This window comes from Malus domestica, chromosome 17, assembly GCF_042453785.1.
Source record: "Malus domestica chromosome 17, GDT2T_hap1".
NCBI lineage: Eukaryota > Viridiplantae > Streptophyta > Magnoliopsida > Rosales > Rosaceae > Malus > Malus domestica.
In genome coordinates, this window is record NC_091677.1 from 12,341,891 (window position 1) to 12,354,949 (window position 13,059).

Genomic DNA, 13,059 nt, shown 5'->3' on the forward strand with positions numbered 1-13,059 from the left:
GTTTAGGCAAGGATAACCTTAAGACTAGACTTCTCGCTCTTCAACTGCTTATTTTCCTTAATCAGGTCAATACGAGCATTTAGAACTCATCTAATTCCTTCTTCAGGTTCTCGCTGGCAGACAACGCTCTTTGTAGCTCCACTTCCTTTAACTCAAGTCTATTGATGGCCTTCTTGAGTCCAACAATGTCATTATGCATGGCGAGCAGCTCTACATCTAATATCACGAACATATCGAAATTTTGAAATGGCAAACTCAAGGTCATACAATAGCAACGTTTGGACTTCAATTTCCTTCTCCTCAATGCCATACTTCCCTCAGATCACGTCAAGCTAAACCTTCAAGTTATTGATTTCTTGGTGAGCAGTCTCAAGTTGCTAAGCAGTAGGGGCAGAGGCATCAGATCCCTTCAAAAAGGCAAGTTCAGACTCCAACTCTTTAATTTTCTCAGTAGCCGAGCAAGCTTCTGCTACCATGGTTGCCATTATCTCCTTATAAGCCTTGGCGTTATCCTACTCCATACCCATGTACTCGACCACCAAGATCACAGATTTCAGCATCGTAGCAAGTAAGGAACCCTTTTGCGAATAAGCCTTATGCCTCGCGAAAAAACTAGAGTCGATAACCTTACTTACTTCATCAACAAACTTGGCACATGCTTGAGTGTCCTTAAGCAAATCGGGCTTCAATAGTGCAAGGATCTCTAAAAACTCCCCTAAGGCTGGTTGTGCAGGCTATTCACGACTGCTCATGCTGGCAAGCGATTCATTCTCAACAGGAAGACTTGTCATGGCATCGCCTTGTCAGTGAAATCGTCATCATTGCTCTTCATTGTTACATGCACCTCAAAAATAGGATCAGACTTGGGCACAGAAGGCTGTCTTGGAATAAAACTAGACACAAGAGGCAGGACAGAAATCCTCCGCTACGCAATCATGTCAACGACTGTTCTAGTAACCCTCGGAGCAGCAGACTTTATAGGCTCAGATCCAGTAACCTTTTTCTTCCTCTTGGAAGAAGTCAAGTCAATCATGAGCCTCATAGCAGTAGACGGACCCTTGCGAGAAGTAGATGAAGTCTTCGACTTCTTTTCCACCAACGGCTCTCAAGTAGGCGACGAATATCTCTTTCTCCCGCCTTTATTAGCAACATGCTCTATGGTAACGATGGATAAGCGAATGCCTCACCCTTAATCCTTCTAATCTCCTTTTATAGGGGCATCTCACTTTTCTCCCAATGAAGAAAACACAGCAGCCAACGCTATTCACGATATTCAACAGGGATCCTTAGAGCAATATGCACACTCTTCATGTTTAGAGAAGTCTTAGGAATTGAACCGAATTTCGAATCTACATAAATAGAGGAAGACAAATCAAAAGACATCTCAACAAGAAGTTTACAGACTAAGTAGCCCAATTCACAAGATAGGTAGGGCACGCACCCCAGCCCTGCCTATCTTCCTCCCCCCATCACTGCACGAGCCCAAGCCTAGCAGCTTAGGACCGACGCCCTAGCGCCAAGCTCTACTCGCACAGGCCTAAGCCTAACGCACCTGGCCCACCCTAGTTACACACAAAGTACATTCAATTTCATCACCTGAGCTAGACAGAAAGCAGAATCCTAGCACTAAGTTCAATTTCCAGTGACAATGCATCTCGTGTGACAAGCCTTCAGCCCAATCCGAGCCATTTTCGTGCCATACCGACCACATCAGCAATAGCACAATAGCCCCATGATTGCACAATTCCCTGTGTCTTCGACCTTCATCGAGCCAATATTTAAGCCCTAAGGCTTTAAAAAAATCAAGAAGCAAGAGAAAATTAATTTTTTTTCCTTGCCTTGGAGAAGAAGAAAAACAACAAAACACAATTCTTTGCATGGGAAAACGAAGAAAATTGCTAGGGAAGGGGAACAAATATCCTCTGGCTTTATCTCTTTCTTGCAGGGTTTTAATTTCACCACTTTAAATTTATATAACCCCATGCTTGACGTGGACTTAAATAGGTTTTGGTGGCAATTACATTCCCTTTCCTAGAAGAATTTAAATTCCAAATCAAAAAGGGAATCTACCTCAAATTGTGACACAAACTCCGTGACAGCTTTGGATTTCTACACCTCCTGCCCTTTTCTGCGAGTAGCCAAGCAGGTGTGGAGGCATTTGTGGAGCCAAAAATAAACCCAAAAATCATGGAGCTGATATGTGGATTATTTCCCAAGAATGACAAGTCTTATTCTTATCTTAAATACATTCTTAATCAAAGAATACGTCTTTCAAGTAAGTTATCCTAATTCAATTTATTTAGGATATTTACCTCATTACTCCAAGATATTTATTTACATAAATATCTTGGAATATTCCATCCAAAATCCACCTTAGGGCCAGTGATGAGTAGATTTTATATTATATATTTTACCCTATTCTTAGTATATTTTGGTTAATATTTTGAAAGAATTTTGATACTTTGAATTGTATTTTCAATATAGGACTTTCGACTTCCTCTAGGGCACAACATGAACAAATGGATGAATTTTGGAGTAATTCTAGTTGGAGGACGTTCGTGAGTCACTAAGCTTGATTGTATCAAAATTTGGGATTTTTCCACCAAGCAGTTATTGTCTGGCGATAAAATAAAGAAGCAGTGTCAGTGCTAGAAAAAAACATTTATGGGCTTAAATTGCGTTTTTGGGGCCCAAGATGACCTCAGATGGTTTTGTGACCTTCTCGAGATGTGTTGAGAACGTCCTAATCTTTAAAACAAGCTTTCTTGGGCCGGATTTGGAGGAGATCTGAGGCTAAAACGTGGCTGGACAAGTACTTGACAGATTCCCCTAGTTTAATTAGGGTTTTATTTTCTAAGATATTTTATTATTTTTCTTAGTTTCCTAGTGGGAATAAAGGACTTGTTTTTAGGGTTTGTGCATGGGCTTAGCAAATGTATTGATAAAAGTGGCATGTGTAGATCATAGGTAATTGATAAAAGTTCATAGGATTGCTAGGTGATGGTGGATCCCTAGTGCTTTCTTAATTTGATTTCTCCAAAACTAGTTCCTTTTCTTACAATTTTTATATTGCAGATTAGTTTACTTTTATTAATTAAATTCGTTTTTAATTTAAATAGGTTATAAAATCAATCATCTCAATTTCTACTTTACAATAATTAATTGGAATTTGGTTTGTTTTGAATTATTTAATAATCCCAGTAGAGAACAACTTTGCGAGATCCGTTTATACTACAATAACCTTGTCATTCTTGCAAGTATTATAGGAGTTTTTAGCCCATTCACATGTGTAGTAAAATCCCTATCAAGAAAATGGCGTCGTTGCCGGGGATTATTTAAAATAATTCGTTCTAATCAGATTTTCAGTTAGTTATTGCTATTTACACATAAAATAAAATAAAAATTTGTTTTTATTTTATTTTTACAGATTACAACAGTACAATGTTGATTACAAAGATAATATGTGCATGGTCAACACTCGTTCAACAGTGCAGTCCAGAACTTGAACAAACTTTAGGGAGAGGACGTAGAGAGAAAAATTTGTTGTGGGTTCCTTCTTTGCAGGGGACTTTTCTGCAGTCTTTATTTTCTGGGGACCTACACAGTAAGGAAAAAATGACGTTTGTTATTCCAAAGGCTGGTCAGCCCCTGGGTGATTCACTGACAGCTCACAACACTAATATACCAAGTTGCATTACTTATCCAGCAGCGGAAGAAGGGTCTACATTTGAAATAAAGCAGCACATGTTGAATATTCTACCTACATTTCATGGGTAATCAACTGACGATCCAAACATGCATATTGCAGAATTTTTAATGGGATGCAAGAATATTTTGATGAGAGGATTTTCAACCGAATATATTAAGCTCCATTTATTTCCATACACTCTGAAAGATCAAGCAAAGAGATGGCTCCTCACACTTCCATCTGGAAGCATTACAACTTGGGCCCAACTCAGTGAAAATTTTTTAAGCAAATATTACCCAGCTTCAAAGACTCTTGACATAAGAACTCAGATTTTATCTTTTGCCCAAAAACCAAATGAGGAGTTTAATGAAGCGTGGGAACGGTTCAAGGAGTTGATTAGAAAATGTCCACATTCCGGTATTAACAGTACTGATCAAATGCATATATTTTTCAGATGGTTAAATATGACTACAAAAACTCTAGTCAACGCTTCATCGGAGGTTCGTACAAGGATAAAACTGCACAAGAGGCTTGTTTATTATTTGAAAAAATGGCAGCAGATACACAACAATAGGCAGTTAAGCAGCCACAATCTAGGTCTGTTTTTGAGATGTCTAATGGTTCTCCATATGTGTCGGCACAAATTGAAAAAATGGAGAAAAAGCTTGAAAGATTTGATGCAAAATTTGACATGTTATTACAAAGAATTCCAGGTTCACAGGTTGCTATAAACAGCCCTTACAAGCTGCTTGCAGCATTTGCAGCATGACAACTCATGATTTTATGAGTTGTCCACATAAAGATGCTTTTCCGGAGTTTACAGCAGAGCAGGTTAATGCATTTAATAATTTTTAGCGTCCCCGATATGACATGTATTCAAATTTCTACAATCCGGGTTGGAGAGATCATCCTAATTTAAAGTGGGACAAAGAGCAGCACCCTAGGCCACAATTTCATCAACAAGTAGAGCAACCTGCTGCACCTAAGGCTGCTTGGGAGGTTGCAATTGAAAAATTAGCAAATACTACTAGTCAAGAAATCCAAAATCTACATGCATCAATGAAAAATATGGAAAAACAAATTGAGCGGATTGCATTGCAAGTTTCAAAAAGAGCACCGGGTACATTTCCTAGTCAAACAATACCTAATCCAAGAGGACGAGAAGAATGCAACGCTGTACGGACTTTATGGTCGGGCAAAAGTTACAACAACAGACATGAAAATTGCGTAGAAAATTCGCGGGTAACATCAACCACATCTATCATATGCTATAATTTCAAGTAATTAACATGAAGTCATTCACAGATGCAAGTTTGGGGGTAATTGTTGCAAATCTAGTTTCATGGCATAAATTTTGAGGAGTTATTTTCTGCAACTCAGTTTTGCGATGCATGGATGCAGAGCACAATTAAATCACATCTCCATACACCACAAAACTGAGTACAATTTTTATTACCAGATCTCTAACAATTACACTTGCAGGGATTTGAATTTTACCTCCCATATGCACCAATCAGGCCTTTTAGACGCTCTTACTGTTCTTGTTTATTGAAGCGGGTATATTCCTTTTCTTTCACTCGGATCTATTATTGATCTGCTTATCCTGCACAAAAAACACCAAAATGAGTACATGCGGGGACATAAAACAAACATTTATATAGAACATGATCCAAACAGAGTCTGGAATTTGTCTTACCTTCATATGGACAACAGATTTCGAGATGTCTGCGTGGTTCATGTCCTTTATCATTGCTGCACCGAATCCACATTGGGGTTCCTACATATACCAGAACAGAGTATTACTCAGCATATGCCTTTCATGAACCAAACTATGTCTCACTTAAATACTCAATGGTGCAAAGATTCATAGATCAAACACTTTGAGATGTCTCTTGCATTTTCTTACTGGATCTGAAGCTGAAGCACCATTTCCTCTCAGATCTGTCGAATATCCAAGTGCCCTGTACGAAGAAACATAAAACAACACATCCTTATGAGTTATGACACATGCAGGGGGTCCTGAGGCATCACTTTCAGAAATGGGGTTTCATCACCGGTGGAGAACAACAGTTTTACCTTTGCAAGCCCAGGATCTGCAATGTCATAGCTGGTTTTTATTTTCCTTGTTATTATTAAGCTTCCAGATCGAGGACCTGTGCCCATAAACCAAATAAACATAAGTATACACATGTAGTATGGAGTATCTGAGACATGAAAACAACCATATTGAGCTATTCGAGTAAAGTTAAATAGATGCACAGATCCTACCTTCCTATTTCCATGGCAGCAGCTGAAGGGTTTCAGGTTTCAGCAGAGACCAGTGAGTGGTGTCGATCGGCTCGAATTTGCAACCATTAGGGGTCCTCACACCTATAAAACCACATGTATGTGTTAGTTCTTGTTCCATTTCTCTAAAACAAATAAATCTAACAATGAAATCAAAAAAATTGGAGGTTGATTTTACTTTTGGGGTTCAATTTTACTGATTTTCCAGCACGGCTAGGTACTCAGGGATGTGTGAGTGTTGCTAGGTTATGGAAGGCTAAGGATGCAGCGCTTATAGAGGATGAATGAGCTGCTGTGAAATGGAGGTTTGAATTGATGGCTGGGCTTGAGAGTTTTGAACATGGGAAGAGCTCCGAGAGAGTCTCTTTGGATTTTCTAAGGAGAGAGAAGGCTCTTGAGTTTTTTAGAGAAGTGAAGAAGAGAGAGGCATGAGAGATGTCTCTCATTTTTTCTAGAGAGAACAAGCTGCTTCGGGGTTTACAAATAACATTATTATTCTTCTTCATCTGACAAGGGGATGTGAATGGACAGAAAAGAGCCGTTTGGCTGCTCTGGGCTCGAGGCTAGTGGAAGGGAATCTAATGCGTGTTCAAGAATAGCTAGGGTTTTTGAAATGATAAGTGAAGACTGCTGAACCTGTTTCTATAGCAGCTGTTGCTCACGTTTGACATAAGTGTGCACTTGCCCGTATTGGTCCGCGCGTCTTCACAAAGCTCCAGTTCATGAGTTCGATCCCAGCGCCTGGCGCATTTTTGTATCATTTTTCTGTTATGTTTCCAATGCCTTTCACATGGCCCCAGGTCCTACTTTCGAATCAGGTGATTCTTTTCCTTCTTTTCTGTTTGTTCTATCATTTGTTTATTTTAATTTCTTTGTTTCTTTTCTATTTTCCTTTTTCTTCTAGTTTATTTAGTCTAGGCTTTTGTTTTATCTTTTCCAGTTTTGTTTTCTATTTAGTTTATTTAGTTTCTATTTATTTTTCACACCTTCAGGACAACGTGTGAAATAAGTTTTGGGGTGGGAAAGTAAATTGGCTTTTAATTTTTTTTATGTTAGTTAAGAATTTTCATTCTTTTTAACTTAATATTCATAGATTATTTTAAACGTTAAAACAAATGGACATGGTGAAGATTAATCTCATAGTAGAGTCTTTTCTATTTATCGTTGCTTAGACACTAATTCATAAATTATACTTTGAAATTTGCACATCACATCAACATGGTTTGTGGGGAGTGAGATTGAAACACTTACTTTTAGTCTAATTTTATTTTTAACTTTTGTTTTAAGTAAAGTTAGTTATTATTGTGTTATAAAGTAATAATTGTCTCACCTAAGACTTTGCCTGGTAACCAGCCCAGTCCTGCCTAATCAGTAGTGATTCTCACGTCAAACGGTAGAGTTTTGGCATGGGGCAAGGTGGTTAGTTGGTTTCGTAGCCTTTTCAGCTCGGGTTAATAAGTCCTTAAGGGTGTTCTACACCTAGTGCCTTAAAGCCCTAGTGGTTTGTGGGTCATTAACCCAAAGCTCGCTACATGGGTTGGATCGAAAGCTTAAGTGAATCGACATTGCACGACCACTACTGACACACCCCGTCCCGAAGGAGGGCATGCTGGCCGTCACGTGAGAGTGACGTAACCATTTGCACAGTACGGAAGCTTTAAGATACAATTTATAAGTTGATACACCCGAAGGTGAGTCCTAATTTTGTCCAATCTGTCAGAACACCGTCGAATTCCTCGTAGTCACCACACCTTTGTGATTCCTGAACCTGGAGGGGCGCAAAATCAAAATTGAGTGGGTCAGTAAAACAATTCTTTTCCAAATCCAAACATTTCTCAAAACGTTGTAACCCCTCTCCGTAAAACCTGTATACTTTCCCAGAAATGTAAAATATAAATATACATATATATTCTCAAGACTTCAAGTCGTTAACTCAACATTTTCATACAATTATGCCATGCCACATCATCTCAACATTTCTCATATTAATTATGCCATGCCACATCATCTCAACAGTAATAAGGTATGAATGCATCAACATAATCATATCAGGTGCCAGAAAGTAATCAACCGTAGGCCCTCTAATAGCCCTGTACGGTTGAACCTAGAGCTCAAAATCTATCACTCTCACACTCTGCCGGAGTCACTCCGCGTGACCTGTACGGCCTTCTGCACATAAGTTACGCTCTAGTGCTTCTCATAATCATCTGTGCACATAATCTAAGGTCACCCACCAGTCGGAATCTCACTAACACTCTCGCGACTGGCCTGTCGTACCCACTCCGCGTGGACTGTACGACTAGCATCTACTTGGATCCAAGACGAGCGTGCGATGCGGTGAATACTATAAGCACTAAACTATGGTGCAGGATTTGAGCTCAATATACATCAACATCATCATAACAGAAATAAATACTCACATGTGCGTCCACCGCACCATTTCATACATATGCATCATAAATCAATTCTTACCCGTGCGTCCACCGCACCAATTCATACATATGCATCATAAATCAATTCTTACTTGTGCGTCCACCGCACCAATTCATACATATGCATCATAAATCAATTCTTACCTGTGCGTCCACCGCACTAATTCATACATATGCATCATATATTAATTCATGCATGGCATTTCAACTCACATTTCTAAATACTTTTCATATCAATTCTATGCATGGTATTTCACTTCCCGTTTTTCCACATAACTCATATGCATTTCATTTTAAACATATTTTCATTTCAATTCAATTTCTGGGAAACGTCAAGTATATATATATACGGAAAACAAAACTGCCCACTCACCTGGAGTTCGTCCAACAACTCCCTAGCACCACACATCAAGGCGTCACGACGATCGCCGCCTAGAATAGTAATCAAATCCAACCTCAGAATTCATAGTGATAGAATATATAACTTATATAAAATACGTCACTACGTAGTTCGATCCGGAAGATCTGCCACTCAGATTTTAAATCCATAACTTCCAGAGGTCCACAATATATCTCTAGGATAACATCCTAAAATTTCATTTCCATCTAACGGTCGGATCTCCGTCAATTTCCAAAAATAAGTGACGGTTAACATTTTATATTATGGACTTACAATTCCAATTCCGGAAGATCCGTAACTCGGATTCCCAATCCGTAAGTTCCAATAATCCTCAAATATTACGTATTACAACGTATTAAAGTTTGGTAACGATCCAACGGTCGGATCGTCAATTCACATTTTCACCTAAATGCAAAAACTATAAAACGTTATTTGAACACCTAACCAACAATCCTTAACAACTTTCTCATACGGTGCTCAATTTGGGTATATGAATATACCACGGTGATCTACTCGACGTCACGGACGTCGACATATTTTTAAAATAATTTTTTTTACTGTAGCACGCGCCCCCACGCGCCAAGGAAGGCACGGACCTACGCGCCCCCACGCGCACCTTCTTCTTCCTTGGGTCGCCGGACTGGTTTTTCCGGCGGCTTTTTTTCAAATTGCCATAACTTTGTCATTTCTCAACGAAATCAAGTGATTCAAAAACAAAAGTTGTATCCCTTGAAGAGACAAAGATAATGGTACCTTGCAAAACACCTAGTTCGCCGTGGTTTGGCCGGCAACTGCCTCGAAAGCCTCGGAGGTCGCCGGAAACTGGGTATTTTTCAAATGAGTATAACTTCTTCAATACTCAACGAAATTGAGTGAAACAAAAAGGAAAGTTGTATTACTTGACGAGAAGAAGATATTGATACCTACCTCGACTTCTAACTCGCCGAGGATTCGCCGGAAAATGCCTCGAAAGTTCCGGCCAAACTTTGAACTTGTCGATCTCCGTGTTCTTACGTCCAAAAACTTCCAACGAAGCACTCCGAGCTTCCTTGGGACCTCACTAAGCCCGCTGTGATCTTGTTTTAGCCTAAAACGTAGTCATTTAGAAGATCATGAACAGTACCATTTCACGGGAACTTTGAAACTAGGGTTTTCCGAAGCAAAACTTACCTGAAATTGGTGTCTACGTGTTCGTGAAGTCCTCAGGATCACGATGGTAGTCTTAAATTGGACGTTCGTGGAGGTTTGATTGAGGTTGTGTGTGAGTCCGTATGTTCGAGAGTAAGAGAGAGAGTGAGAGAGAGTTTTCTGAGAAGAATAAGATAGAGAGAAGAGGTTACGGGTTTTAGGGAGGGAATTCAGGGTAGGAGGCCCTACCTAAGTCCAAACACAAATTAACCATAGTTTCGGATCTTTAGATAACACAAATGTCGTACATTTACGCACCTTAATCCCGTTTAAGGGCATATTGGTCATTTCACGTCCTCGGAATTAAAATTCCGGGACGGGCTGTGACAATCTCCCCTCCTTATAGAATTTCGTCCCCGAAATTCCAGCCACCAACCAACCCATCAATACTCATACCAAACTCGGTAAGTTTCTTTCATCCGATTCTTTTTCTCCTACGAAATTTTCTTCCACTGAATAATTCCTTCACAAAACTTTTACCATTTACTCTATCTTAACTCTCATGATCTTCTTTTTCCAATCCAAAGTCGTCATTAGCTCCTCACTAATTAGATCCAGTTTAATTCTCAATAGTTACACCAGAATTCCATGAGACGACTCTGCCACCTAGTGACAACGCATCGAACACAAAATACATTAAGTACCGTTGCCCTGTCTGGGAAAAAGTTATTACTCAGCACTGGAGTAATTGTACTAACTTGGTACATTGCCCAACTATCACTTCAAATTCGATCATAACCATCCTATGTACAATGAAACTTGTACACATAATCCAAAGTAATATCTTTCCATTTCCACTGCGAAACAGAAAATAGTTATCTCAATCCAAAGGTTTATCTTTTTCTGCCTCAATCTGCTGACCAAATAAAACTGTCGAATGGTATGATAAATCTTATTACTTTTGGAATATTGCAGAAGTTGAACAGTGAACTTCGTCCAAATTTGCTTGCTTTAAATCCTCAGCATTAGGCACATACTTTTTGTTTTCTTGTATCCACATACCATTTGATTCACGAATCATGTACTCATTCTTTTTCCCTTCTTTCTCTGCCTTGGTTAATTCTTAAATTTCCTCGTCAAACATTTAAGTTTCGAGTACGACCTTACCAAAAGGCCTAACTTGAAACTTAGCAAGTATAACTTCTTCTCGATCTTTCATTCTTAACTTTACTTTAGTTGGTTTCCAATCCACAAGATGATAATCTTGGCAAGCGTACCAAGCATTAATTCTTACTGGAGTCTTCTCATCAAGTGCTTCAGCTACAACAATTCACGATCACCCTGATCGTACAATCATGTTCATTAAACAATTCAATTTACCTTCGCTACCTCAGATCAAAATCCTTCCAAGTAATGGATATTGAAGACTTTTTGGATTTGTAAAAAATCTTGCATTCTTACCGAATATAATGCCTCCATAACTTCACAGCAAGGATGATAATCGTGACTTCCAAATCACCAGTAGGGTAATTCATCTCATGAGGTTCCATTTGTCGTGAAACATATACAATCACCCTAACATTTGCATCAACATGCCTCCAATACCATTCAAGAAACATCACTAAAAATTTATGATTACCATTATTCTCTGGGAATACCAAAATACGTGCATGAGTGAGGAAATACTTCAGTTGTTGAATCCTTTGCTCACAATTTCCTTCCCACTCATACATAACCTCATTTCTCCACAGTCTCGTTAATGACAAAGCAATGACTGAAAAATCTTTCACAACCATCCAAGATAGCCTGGTAAGCTAAGAAATTCCGAATCTCAATTACAGCTTGTGGTTGTTCCAATTTCTCAATTCTGCTGCCTTTTAAGAATTCATTTGAATACCTTAAGCAGACATAACCAATTTCAGAATGCCACTTGATTCATCCAACATTCACATTTGCTAAACTTAGCATACAATCGACATTCTTCCAATCTTTGTTCTACCGACTTAATACGTTTACATGCTCTGCTCTGGCTCAGAATATGCCAGAATATCTTCAACGAAAATGATATCAATTATCAAAGCATTATTGGAATACTTCATCCATCAACTCATAAAACAACATGAGTATCCATATAGCATCACCAAACTTCATAAAGACTATAACAAGTCCAGAAAACCATCTTATGATCAACGTCATTCATAATCTTTAATTGGTAATAACCAGACTTCAAGTCAATCTTTGAAAATATACAAGCACCTTTGAACTGATCAAATGAGCGTCAATACACCACAATGGATAACGGTTCTCATTCGTTACCCGATTCCATTATCTATAATCAATGCACAATCTCTAAGTCCATTTTCTTTTTCACCAACGAACTGGTGCTCCTCAAAAGTGTTATACTGGGTTGAATAAACTTTTATCAACCAATTCCCTCAATTGAATTTCCAATTCACTTAACTCATCATGAACCAATCTCTATCATAAGATTTATACCTGGCAACAATTCAATAATGAACCTCACATCTTTGCCTGAAGGCAATCCAGGTATACTTTCAAGGAAGACATCAAGAAAAGTCTAACTCTTTCGACATTATTCACACTACTCCAAACAACATCATTTAGCACCACATGAGCTAAGTATTTTTGACAGCCTTTCAAAACAATCTCTTTGCTTTCACAGCATAAATAATGGCTGAACTCACTTCACTTTGCATACTTACAAAAGCAATCTCTGGTCATCCAGATCGATGGAAAGTACTGGTTTCCCATAACATTCCGTCTTGTCACAATTATAACCAACCAATCTAATGGAACAGAATTAACTGATACAATATATACTCTATTACTACTAAGCATTCTGAATAAGTACAATACTAACATAAAATAATCTACTGGGTTGTTTGCTTAACGAATCCACGAATGAGTTATTAATATTACGGTCTGCAGCCCGCAATACTGATAAATCATCGTTGTCTCGATAAGTAGGCAACCACTCTAAAAAATATAACATTACTATTTTGTTACTCAATACAAAATACATACACTCGTCTCAACCGCATTTAATTACTACTTTCTAGGCAATATCAATCATAATAAAATATATATATATCAGCCGGAGTCAA

The 13,059-nt window shown here is 38.6% G+C and overlaps 1 long non-coding RNA gene and 1 other non-coding gene across 2 annotated transcripts; both read right to left on the bottom strand.

Annotated features, from left to right (window-relative positions):
- Nucleotides 1-3,392: 3,392 nt before the first annotated feature.
- Nucleotides 3,393-6,382, bottom strand: LOC108169880 (uncharacterized). Its single transcript, XR_011578307.1, has 7 exons — nt 6,153-6,382; nt 5,957-6,058; nt 5,765-5,841; nt 5,595-5,649; nt 5,385-5,465; nt 5,186-5,291; nt 3,393-3,597 (listed from the first exon to the last, which is right to left on the bottom strand). It is a non-coding gene; the product is annotated as an uncharacterized lncRNA (long non-coding RNA).
- On the bottom strand, nt 4,003-4,107 carry LOC114822813 (small nucleolar RNA R71). Its single transcript, XR_003771005.2, has one exon. It is a non-coding gene; the product is annotated as a small nucleolar RNA R71 (small nucleolar RNA).
- Nucleotides 6,383-13,059: the final 6,677 nt, after the last annotated feature.